Source organism: Lactuca serriola, chromosome 7 (genome assembly GCF_051521515.1).
Source record: "Lactuca serriola cultivar US96UC23 chromosome 7, Lser_US96UC23_V15, whole genome shotgun sequence".
NCBI lineage: Eukaryota > Viridiplantae > Streptophyta > Magnoliopsida > Asterales > Asteraceae > Lactuca > Lactuca serriola.
In genome coordinates, this window is record NC_136414.1 from 87,709,995 (window position 1) to 87,721,831 (window position 11,837).

At 34.1% G+C, this 11,837-nt stretch overlaps 1 pseudogene; it reads right to left on the reverse strand.

Moving 5' to 3' along the window:
• Window positions 1-5,442: 5,442 nt before the first annotated feature.
• LOC145064193 (cell wall / vacuolar inhibitor of fructosidase 1 pseudogene) lies at window positions 5,443-5,961 on the reverse strand (annotated as a pseudogene).
• Between the last annotated feature and the right edge of the window lie 5,876 nt (window positions 5,962-11,837).

Here is an 11,837-nt window from a genome sequence, read left to right on the forward strand (position 1 = left end):
TTGTTGTTATTTTGAATTTCTATGTTTTAATTTTAAGTTTAATGGATTTTTAGTTTTTAAATGTTGTTATGTTTGAAAGATTTATTTTCTATATTTAAAAAACAATATAGGTACATTGGCAAGTATGGCAACCCGCGCCTACCAAATGACAACTTTTTGTAAGAATGTGGCAAGTGTGATGTGGTGCCTACATGGACCGTGGCAACTGTGACGCCACACCCACCAGCCTTATTCAAAGACCAAACATGTGATCATATAAAAGTATCGTGGCCAAAGCCTAAAAATTGTTTTTTATTATATATAATAATTAAAAGACAAAACTACAAGAATAATCCTATGGTTTAGCAAATGTCATAAACTTAGTCTCTGCTCTTCAAACTTAGGACCTCCTCCCCTCTCCCTCATCAGCCTATGCCTTTCCCAACTAGGCTACAATTTTATTTTTCCAAAAACTAATTAATATCATCTAAAATCGTAAAAACATTAACAACAAAAAATTTTAAAAACATATTTTCACAAAAAATCTTTTTTTAATAAAACAAAATATTTTTTAGCGTATTATAAAAGGAATACTTTTTACAAACCATTTATATATTTTTTACGTAATTATTTTATGTAAAATATATATATATTTTTTTACTTTTTTACAAACAATTTATATATTTTTTATGTATTTGTTTTGTGTAAAATATAATTTTTTATGTTTTTAAAAATACGTTTTCGTATACTATGTTATTAAATTGCAATGAAAAATAAGTTTCTTTTGTGTATTCATGTTATGTGAAACTCGAAAAAAAAAAAAAAAAAACCACGAGCCTTCCCTTGTTCCGTTCTTGTTTGATTTTATGTTTTCCCTACTTTGTTATAATGGATTTCACGAAAATTAGTTGTGTTATATTGTCTACAACTGATAGCATTTTTTGTTTATTATTTTCTCGTAGTGACTTAGTCCGTTCTTACTAAAATTTATAAAATAAAGCAAAGCATAAGGGCTTTGAAATTCATTGGTTAAAAGGCTACTACATTTATGACAATTCCATGTTTACAAAACATATCTACGTGGAGATTTCTATGTGGAGATGGATAGATTGATGACTCCATGGATTTTGGTTAAAAAACTAGTACAATAATAACATTAGCATGTTTACAAAAGTCTTCTATGTGGAGATGGATACTGCTAATTTTATGGATCCTTATTGATAATTTCCAGCATTTATTCATAGGTTGTGATTAGTTTTTCAGCTAGTGTAACGAATAGATGAATGCATTTGAGATTGGGAAGTTATTCATTGATGGATTCTGATAAAAGCAGAATCGGTGTGAAAGTTATTGGAACGTGAATGGTAATTCACACACAATGTTCTTTGTAGTTGCATCCTTCATCTGCAGTTGTTAAAGCATGGTTTGTTGCTGGGTCATGAGGTTTTCGATTTAAGTTGTCATAATTTTTTTGAGGTGGATTTCAACATCTTTGGTAGTCATTGGAGCTGAGGTTTATAGTGTGAGTTTGTTTCGATTTTGTTATTGTAGCTATTTGAATGGGATGGTTAAATAAAGTGATTGGAAGGAAGTCGAAGAGGTGACGTTAGTTGGGTTGTAATTACGAAATACCCTTCACTTATAAAAAAAACAACGATTATTAAGAAATTATTGTTTATTTGATAATTGCTACAAATTAAATGACAGTTGGAATATGAGTGAATCACCCTATGTCAAATCAGAGTATGTCAAACAATCATCCAAATACATCAGAGTCAAATAAGGCGTAAATCCTGGTGTGTGCGATGCGATCATCTCGAGCTCTTCCCCTTTGATCCGGAAGTAACTGAAACAAAAACTAAAAACCGTAAGCACGAAGCTCAATGAGCTCCCCAAATACCATATACCATACATATATGTTAGCTCAAGGCTATGTCAGGTCTATTTCACTCCTGGGTCTATTTCACCCCCGGTCTATTTCACCCTCGAGTCTATTTCAACTCATGTATCAACCAAAGCTGTAACGAGTCTATTTCAACTCATATGTCAGCACAAGGTTGTATCGGGTCTATTTCACTCCACATACATATATCAAACAGGCACACAGGCAATATAACCCATACAACAGGAGTCACAAAGACTACAAGCACATAACATATCCTAGTGTCCTATAGTATAGTGAACAAACTCACCTCAGTTTGCTGTCGGTCAAAAAAATGATCGGGTTGTTGAACCTGAAAATCCCAACTAATAATTGGGACATAAACCATAACTAGGAATCTAGTTCATTTGTCCACCACCCATGGTAAAAGACCTTTTTACCATTTCCTCACTTTGACCAATAACCGAGGCCCAACCTAATGGCACCAAAATCCCAATTTGGCCCAAATTTGAAAATGCTGCTCAAAGCCCATTATGGGCCCAAATCTAAGTAGGCCTAAACCTAACAATGCCCCAAATTCAGTAGGACTAGTGGCTCAACAAGGCCAAAACCCTAATAGTCCAAAATTGTTCAAACTGCAAAGCCCAGGACCAGGCCTGGTATGATGCGCGTACCAAACGTATGCCCGACGTACTAGGTTGTGTGCCAGATCGAGGACTCGGACGCGTACGCTTGCTTACGCTCATCATACGCGCCCGTTAAGCACTTTTTCCTTAAGTGCTTAATTCTTTCATTCCAAACGTCCAAATTACAGATTTAAGCCTTATGGAACATCTTAATCCATAGAGTCCTTAATTGGGATTCTTTACATGGCTCAAATGATCCCAAACCCTAGATTAAGCATTCTACTTTCATCATATGGACACAAACACATGCATGGTTGATCAACGACCATCAAGGTGCTAGCGTTATGGGTTGGCCCAACAATTGACCATCTCCTCATGCACAAAGACTGCACAACCCAATTTTATGTCATATCAATGGCTCTTATGACTACTTGTACTTAACATAAAGAACCCGATATTACCAAAACAGGTAAGGAACTTTGGTTTTTGTCCATATTTAGGTAACCATGTTTTTTCGTATACATTTGACCAATAAACTCTTTTGACATGTTCATAATAGGGTAATGTTACTGCTAACGTTTGACATGCTCATTTGTCCGTATTACCTTATTTTGAACAGGTCAAATAAGTTCAATGCTTAAATGTGTACGAATAAAACCTGGTTACCATAATGTGAGCACAGACCAAAGTTCGTTACCTTTCTAGTCCATTAACGCTAAAAAGAAATTTTCATGAGATACTGAAAAATGTAAAACGACAGGAGGAGAGAAGACACCCACACCCTCGCCCTAACGATGATAGTTGTCTAATTCCTTTGAGTTCATAGTTGAATATAAATGAAACATAGCAAATCCAAACATCATATATTAAGTTAACAAACTTACATTGTTTTACATCATGCTTATGTTCTCAAATTACACAAAAGAGACAGTAGTGAGTAAGTTTCAAACTACAACAAATAATCTTGGATCCGCGTCCCATTAACCTGCTTACAGATTTACTGAGAATACAAGTCGTTTGAAAATCGTTAGCATACAATATGTTGTTGAGTTCATAAGCATTTTGTATAAAAATCTGTGATAATTAGAAAACCAGAAATATTATATTTTCTTGTCAAGATAGTTGTATGTCTTGTTCTCAATCAAATATAGTTGCATGTGTGTTTTAGATTATTGTTTTCGAAATCATATAAAATCGTTTTCTCGAGAAAATCCTATATTTTCTGAGGTACAAAATAGTAGTCTTAAAACCCTAAGACTTGTGTCGTAAAAGCATCGTTTAGAGTATCCAAACCATAGTTGTTTATAATCGAAAGGTGTGACATGTATAAATTTCTAAATAATACTATTATATTCTGAGTGAGTCGTTATAACCATACTAATATGACAGAGTGTCTGTCTAGACGTTCTTCAGGCGCCGGTTTCGTTTAAGACATTTGTCACCCTAGACTGGCCGGTCCAGCTGTAGCGAACAGCGAAGGTGCGGGGTGTCAACCCCATATAGATCTATACACAAATTCTCGCTCTCCCTCCAGGAGCCTCCGATTATAACTCCCACAAGACTATATATATATATATATATATATATATATATATATATATATATATATATATATATATATATATATATATATATAGCGAAGATGCGCCTGACTAGAATACTAACAGATATTGGTGCAAATCCTTGAAACCCGTTATGTATTAAATAAATAACAATAGGTGTACCTACTCGTTAACTAGATATACTGTTTTCGTTTGTTGAAAATAATCCACTTTCAATCATCTTTGTCAAAAATGACCAGTAATATCGATGTTGGCAAAAAGGGCCCTTCTTTCTATAAATTATAAAATAGCCCGATATTTGCCAAAAGTTGTCATAAGTAGTTCAAAACTATGTGAATTATTGAAATTGGCCCATTTCTTTAAAAATGCTCATTTTAGACTTATATTTAAGAAAATGTTCAAAAGGCCCTTGTTTATCCAAAAATTTCAATTTTTGTCCTCTAGAAATTGAGCTGTTCAATTTTGTCCCATGTTCCGAAATGATCCTTATATAAATATTTATGGCCGAAAATGGCCCTCAAAATATTATTATTTCCACATTTTAACCACTTCCAAATTATTTTGTCCAACAACTTGTTTGAGATAATTTTGAAGCAATCCTTATGGTTTTTGTGATAACAATTTGTGATTTATATTTTTGTAACATATTAGTTCTTGGTTTCATACACAATTTGTAAAATATGGTTCATACACTTGAGACTTGCTCAAGATTTCGAGTTCATGAACAATTTCATTTGGAGTATTCATAAGTTTAGCACATATAACTTAGCATACACGCATAACAAGCAAATATATCAAAATTTAAACAAGAATGTGACTTGTATTCTCCCAGAAAAACAATGAAAAAAGGGGTGTGAAGCTCACCTTGGGTAGAAGATAGTATAGTGGGAGAGATGAGGTGAGAAATTGGAGCCTAGAACACTTGAAGAGTTTGACAACCCTTGGAAACTTAGTAACGAGGGACGATCAATGTAATTTTCTTAAACTTACAATTATTAAGAATTTTATTATTGTATAACAAAATTCGAGTTATTTAATGGTTTTGTTTTTAGATATTAATAGTTTAAGTAACATAAAATTTTTGAGATCTTACATCCAATTTTCCAAAAACCGTAAACAACAAACTTATACGAAAACGTTATTTAATGACACCTTCGCATCATAAAATGTAAAACCATCAAAAGAAAATTTTCTTTGTTATTCAGGTAACAATTCAAGAGCATTCTAATAAAGATCCTAGCTAAATTAGCAATATCATCCAAAAAATTAAGTGAATGATGTTATCAAATTTGTGTTTTTGATAAAATGAAAACAACTTTCAAAAAGCTACGATAAATTAAAAGTTTGTAATAAACTCGTTAATATATAAATTTCTTTTTTATTATAACAAAACTTATAAAAGCATTCTAATAATGGCCCTAGCTACATTAGCCACATCTTCCATATCTTTATTCATATTCGTCAACGGTGATGTTTGACCATGCTCCTTAAAACTCCTCTCACATGTCTGCGACTCGATAGTGGTATTAGTCATTCCATCTTCACCGAATTTAGGGTTTCCAAGATTCAATGCATTAATGGTTAAAGGAACATTCACATGCATTATAGTGTTATACACATCTCCACACTGCATCAGTGTCGCTGTCAACTCGGGCAGAGACTTTTTGAGAGCATCGATTTGTTGTAGGGTTTTCACACCTTCGTTTTTTACTGCATCAACTACGATGTGTGCTATGCCTGTTAAATTTGCATCTTGGCTCTTGGGGTTTGCCAATAAAATCGAAAGGCATAAGTTGTATGAAGGTGTGCCCTTGCATGTGTTCTCTATGAATTGTCTGTCTCCCATGGCTAAAAATAGGGTTTCTTGAAAAAGAATAGCGAGAAAGAGAATGGTGACACGAGACAAGTTCATCGTGATGAATTGAAGGAAAAAAACGAGTGACTGTTTGATGATTTGTTTTCTATGATTATGATTACCAATTTATAGGACGATTTACTTCATAATTTAAAAAATAATAAAATCATTTTTTGTTGATATTAAATGACCATTGACCAATACAAACATAAAATTTAATTACACCCATTAATGTTTTCTAACTATTAATAGAAAATATATATTTTATTGAAAAACTTTCTATACAATATACTCACTACCATAAAACATAGCTTTGTACATATGTTTAATTAGCGTCGATGAATAACTACTGATTATGGAATCTGGGCTTGTAGAAAATAGCAGATACCAAAAATAACCGATCGATCCGTTTTGAATTAGGGTAGATTAGGTTTGGTTATTCGGGTTTAGGGTATGTAGTTTTGGGTATCGGTTAACGCAATTTGATATAAGTTTGAGCATACGGTGTGTATATGTGGTTTCGGGTATATACCGAATATCCGATTTTAAAAAAAAAAATCATTTTTGTAATATGTATAGAGGAGCATTCATCTCTTACTCTTAATCTCTTTCTACATTGGAAAATAGATTTAATCAATTTACTATTCTCCCCATTGAATTGAGTTAATCTAAAAAGAGTATATAAATATTATATTTGATTATATGTGACGTTTAATTTTTTCTCAATTCCCGACATAATATCCTACTATTTCACTATACAAAAATGGTTTATACGTCGTGTAGTCAAACGGAGGTGCTACTTTATGTTTAAATTGGTAAATGGTTGAATGTATCATTCCTACTATTTTTTTAACGAATTGCTCCCTCTTCATTTCGCGCGGGATGCACCGATAATGTCTTTGTCAGACTACTAAATTCCAATGTCCACTTTCTGGGCTGTATCTGTAAAAAATTTATTAGACACATACCATTTTTCTATTTTTTTTAAATTAAATGTACAATTTTTTATTTTATTTTCTACAAAGACACCAAACTTGCTAATATACCAACGATTTAAAAATATGGTCCATTTTTGTAAAAAAAACATTACATATGGACATTTTTTTAAATTACAGGGATAACTTTTTGTAATTTATTTTCTGTAGGGGGTCAAACCTGCCAACATGCGGAATATTTAAACATACGAACCATTAAAAAAAACTATATAATGACATTTTCTGTAAATTACAGGCAATGTTTGGAATTTATTTTCGAAACTGAGACCAAAACTGACTACATGTGAAACTTACACGTGTACCATTCCATCTTTATAAATTACACGAATAACTTTTGTAATTTATTTTTTAGACCGGTGGGTGTGGGATCGGTGAGGGGCTCAGCAGCCTCGGCGCACACCATGTTGACTCATCGGCTTGCCGAGCTCGGCTCGGCATCAAAGTTAATATATGTCAGCTATTGTTAAACAATGTGAAGGTGGGGTAGTTTGCAACGACTATTTCCATTTAATTTTTTTTCATTTAAAAAAAAACTCCTATAATTACTACAACTTTAAACCATTTTAACTCATAAATTCAACTTACAACTCAAATACGCTCTCTCAAAATGTCTTCTTTGTCATCTTTATCGGGCATGTTTGATGCCTTGCTTGAAACAACTATAGAGGATATTCAGGAGGCAGAGCAGATGATCGAACAACTACAAGAAGAAAATGCGAAGAATGCACGCCAGAGGAAGAGAAGATACATACAAGGATTTCGTGAGGCGGCTAATGATCGACTCATGCAAAATTACTTTGTGGACAACGCCAACTTTATAGGATATTATTTTTGTCATCGGTTCCGTATGCAAAAATCTTTGTTTTTGCGTATAGTCAACTATGTCACGACAGCATGTCCATTTTTTCAACAATGTCAAGATGCTAGAGGTATAATTGGTTTACTCATATACAAAAACACACCGCTGCACTTCGTCAAGTAGCGTATGCCACTTGCCCCGACGCACTTGAGGAGAACCTTAGGATGTGCAGACGTGTTGCACGAACTAGCATTCATAAATTTTGTAAGTATGTCATGAGATTATATGGTCCATGATATCTACGCAAACATACTTGTAGTGACAGCCAACAATTGTATGCTCATCACTCAAACGTGCACGACTTTCCTGGAATGTTAGGAAACGTGGATTGTCTCCACTAGGCATGGGGTTGTTGTCTGAATTCCTATAAAGGGCAATATACCCGAGGCGGTCATGGTTATCCAACAGTTATACTTGAAGCGGTGGCGTCACAGGATATGTGGATATGACATGCATTCTTTGGCTCATCTGACTCCCTTAATGACATCAATGTTCTTAACAGGTCTCTGTTACTTGACGACATGTACAACGGGACCGCACCAAACTCCTCTTTTCAAGTAGCTGGAACATCGTATAGGAACAGGATATTATCTGGTGGATGGGATCTATCAGGAGCGTGCTTGTTTTGTGAAGTCATTGTCTTGTCCAAATGATCGGAAGAGGTTGAAGTTTAAGAGAGCTCAAGAGCGGGCGAGAAAGGATGTTGAACGAGCATTTGGAGCTTTGAAAAAACGTTAGCATATTCTTAAATATCCCACGTTGTATATGGAGGAGAAGAAAATGAGTGAGGTGATGTATACTTGTTTCATATTGCATAATATGATTATCGAAGACGAAGGAAATGCAATATGTGAGTATAACAAAAATGAGATCCTTCAACCGACACTAGTTTTTGAGGTTGGAAGTGTAGAGTTCATGTCGAGGAGGGCACTAGTTAATGATGTTGAGACGCATCACGTTCTTCGTAAGGATTTGAGGAAACATATTTGGAATGTCAACCACATCGATCTTAACATGGAACCGGTCGACGATTTGGAAGGTCATTATTCCGATGAAGATGTTCTTTAGGTCTATCTAGGTTTGGTAATTTTAGTTTGTATGTTTTTAATTTCAAATTCTATTTTTTTGGTGTATTTGTTGTTATTTTGAATTTCTATGTTTTAATTTTAAGTTTAATGGATTTTTAGTTTTTAAATGTTGTTATGTTTGAAAGATTTATTTTCTATATTTAAAAAACAATATAGGTACATTGGTAAGTATGGCAACCCGCGCCTACCAAATGACAACTTTTTGTAAGAATGTGGCAAGTGTGATGTGGTGCCTACATGGACCGTGGTAACTGTGACGCCACACTCACGAGCCTTATTCAAAGACCAAACATGTGATCATATAAAAGTATCGTGGCCAAAGCCTAAAAATTGTTTTTTATTATATATAATAATTAAAAGACAAAACTACAAGAATAATCCTATGGTTTAGCAAATGTCATAAACTTAGTCTCTGCTCTTCAAACTTAGGACCTCCTCCCCCTCTCCCTCATCAGCCTAAGCCTTTCCCAACTAGGCTACAATTTTATTTTTCCAAAAACTAATTAATATCATCTAAAATCGTAAAAACATTAACAACAAAAAAATTTAAAAACATATTTTCACAAAAAATCTTTTATTAATAAAACAAAATATTTTTTAGCGTATTATAAAAGAAATACTTTTTACAAACCATTTATACATTTTTTACGTAATTATTTTATGTAATATATATATATTTTTACTTTTTTACAAATAAATTATATATTTTTTATGTATTCGTTTTGTGTAAAATATAATTTTTTATGTTTTTAAAAATACGTTTTCGTATACTATGTTATTAAATTGCAATGAAAAATAAGTTTCTTTTGTGTATTCATGTTATGTAAAACTCGAAAAAAAAAAACCACGGGCCTTCCCTTGTTCGGTTCTTGTTTGATTTTATGTTTTCCCTACTTTGTTATAATGGATTTCACAAAAATTAGCTGTGTTATATTGTCAACAACTGATAGCATTTTTTGCTTATTATTTTCTCGTAGTGACTTAGTCCGTTCTTACTAAAATTTATAAAATAAAGCAAAGCATAAGGGCTTTGAAATTCATTGGTTAAAAGGCTACTACATTTATGACAATTCCATGTTTACAAAACATTTCTACGTGGAGATTTCTACGTGGAGATGTATAGATTGATGACTCCATGGATTTTGGTTAAAAAACTAGTACAATAATAACATTAGCATGTTTACAAAAGTCTTCTATGTGGAGATGGATACTGCTAATTTTATGGATCCTTATTGATAATTTCCAGCATTTATTCATAGGTTGTGATTAGTTTTTCAGCTAGTGTAACGAATAGATGAATGCATTTGAGATTGGGAAGTTATTTATTGATGGATTCTGATAAAAGCAGAGCAGGTGTGAAAGTTATTGGAACGTGAATGGTAATTCACACACAATGTTCTTTGTAGTTGCATCCTTCATCTGTAGTTGTTAAAGCAGGGTTTGTTGTTGGGTCATAAGATTTTCGATTTAAGTTGTCATAATTTTTTTGAGGTGGATTTCAACATCTTTGGTAGTCATTGGAGCTGAGGTTTATAGTGTGAGTTTGTTTCGATTTTGTGATTGTAGCTATTTGAATGGGATGGTTAAATAAAGTGATTGGAAGGAAGTCGAAGAGGTGACGTTAGTTGGGTTGTAATTATTAAATACCCTTCACTTATAAAAAAAACAACGATTATTAAGAAATTATTGTTTATTTGATAATTGCTACAAATTAAATGACAGTTGGAATATGAGTGAATCACCCTATGTCAAATCAGAGTATGTCAAACAATCATCCAAATACATCAGAGTCAAATAAGGCGTAAATCCTGGTGTGTGCGATGCGATCATCTCGAGCTCTTCCCCTTTGATCCGGAAGTAACTAAAACAAAAACTAAAAACCGTAAGCACGAAGCTCAATGAGCTCCCCAAATACCATATACCATACATATATGTTAGCTCAAGGCTATGTCAGGTCTATTTCACTCCTGGGTCTATTTCACCCCCGGTCTATTTCACCCTCGAGTCTATTTCAACTCATGTATCAACCAAAGCTGTACCCAGTCTATTCAACTCATATGTCAGCACAAGGTTGTATCAGGTCTATTTCACCCCACATACATATGTCAAACAGGCACACAAGTAATATAACCCGTACAACAGGAGTCACAAAGACTACAAGCACGTAACATATCCTAGTGTCCTATAGTATAGTGAACAAACTCACCTCAGTTTGCTGTCGGTCAAAAAAATGATCGGGTTGTTGAACCTGAAAATCCGAACTAATAATTGGGACATAAACCATAACTAGGAATCTAGTTCATTTGTACACCACCCAGGGTAAAAGACCTTTTTACCATTTCCTCACTTGGACCAATAACCGAGGCCCAACCTAATGGCACCAAAATCCCAATTTGGACCAAATTCCAAAATGATGCTCAAAGCCCATTATGGGCCCAAATCTAAGTAGGCCTAAACCTAACAATGCCCCAAATTCAGTAGGACTAGTGGCTCAAGCAGGCCAAAACCCTAATAGTCCAAAATTGTTCAAACTGCAAAGCCCAGGACCAGGCCTGGTATGATGCGCGTACCAAACGTACGCCCGACGTACTAGGTTGTGTGCCAGATCGAAGACTCGGACGTGTACACTTGCATACGCTCATCATACGCGCCCGTTAAGCACTTTTTCCTTAAGTGCTTAATTCATGCATTCCAAATGTCCAAATTACAGATCTAAGCCTTATGGAACATCTTAATCCATAGAGTCCTTAATTTGGATCCTTTACATGGCTCAAATGATCCCAAACCCTAGATTAAGCATTCTACTTTCATCATATGGACACAAACACATGCATGGTTAATCAACGACCATCAAGATGCTAGTGTTATGGGTTGGCCCAAGAAGTGACCATCTCCTCATGCACAAAGACTGGACAACCCAAGTTTATGTCACATCAATGGCTCTTATGACTACTTGCACTTAACATAAAGAACCCGATATTACCAAAACAG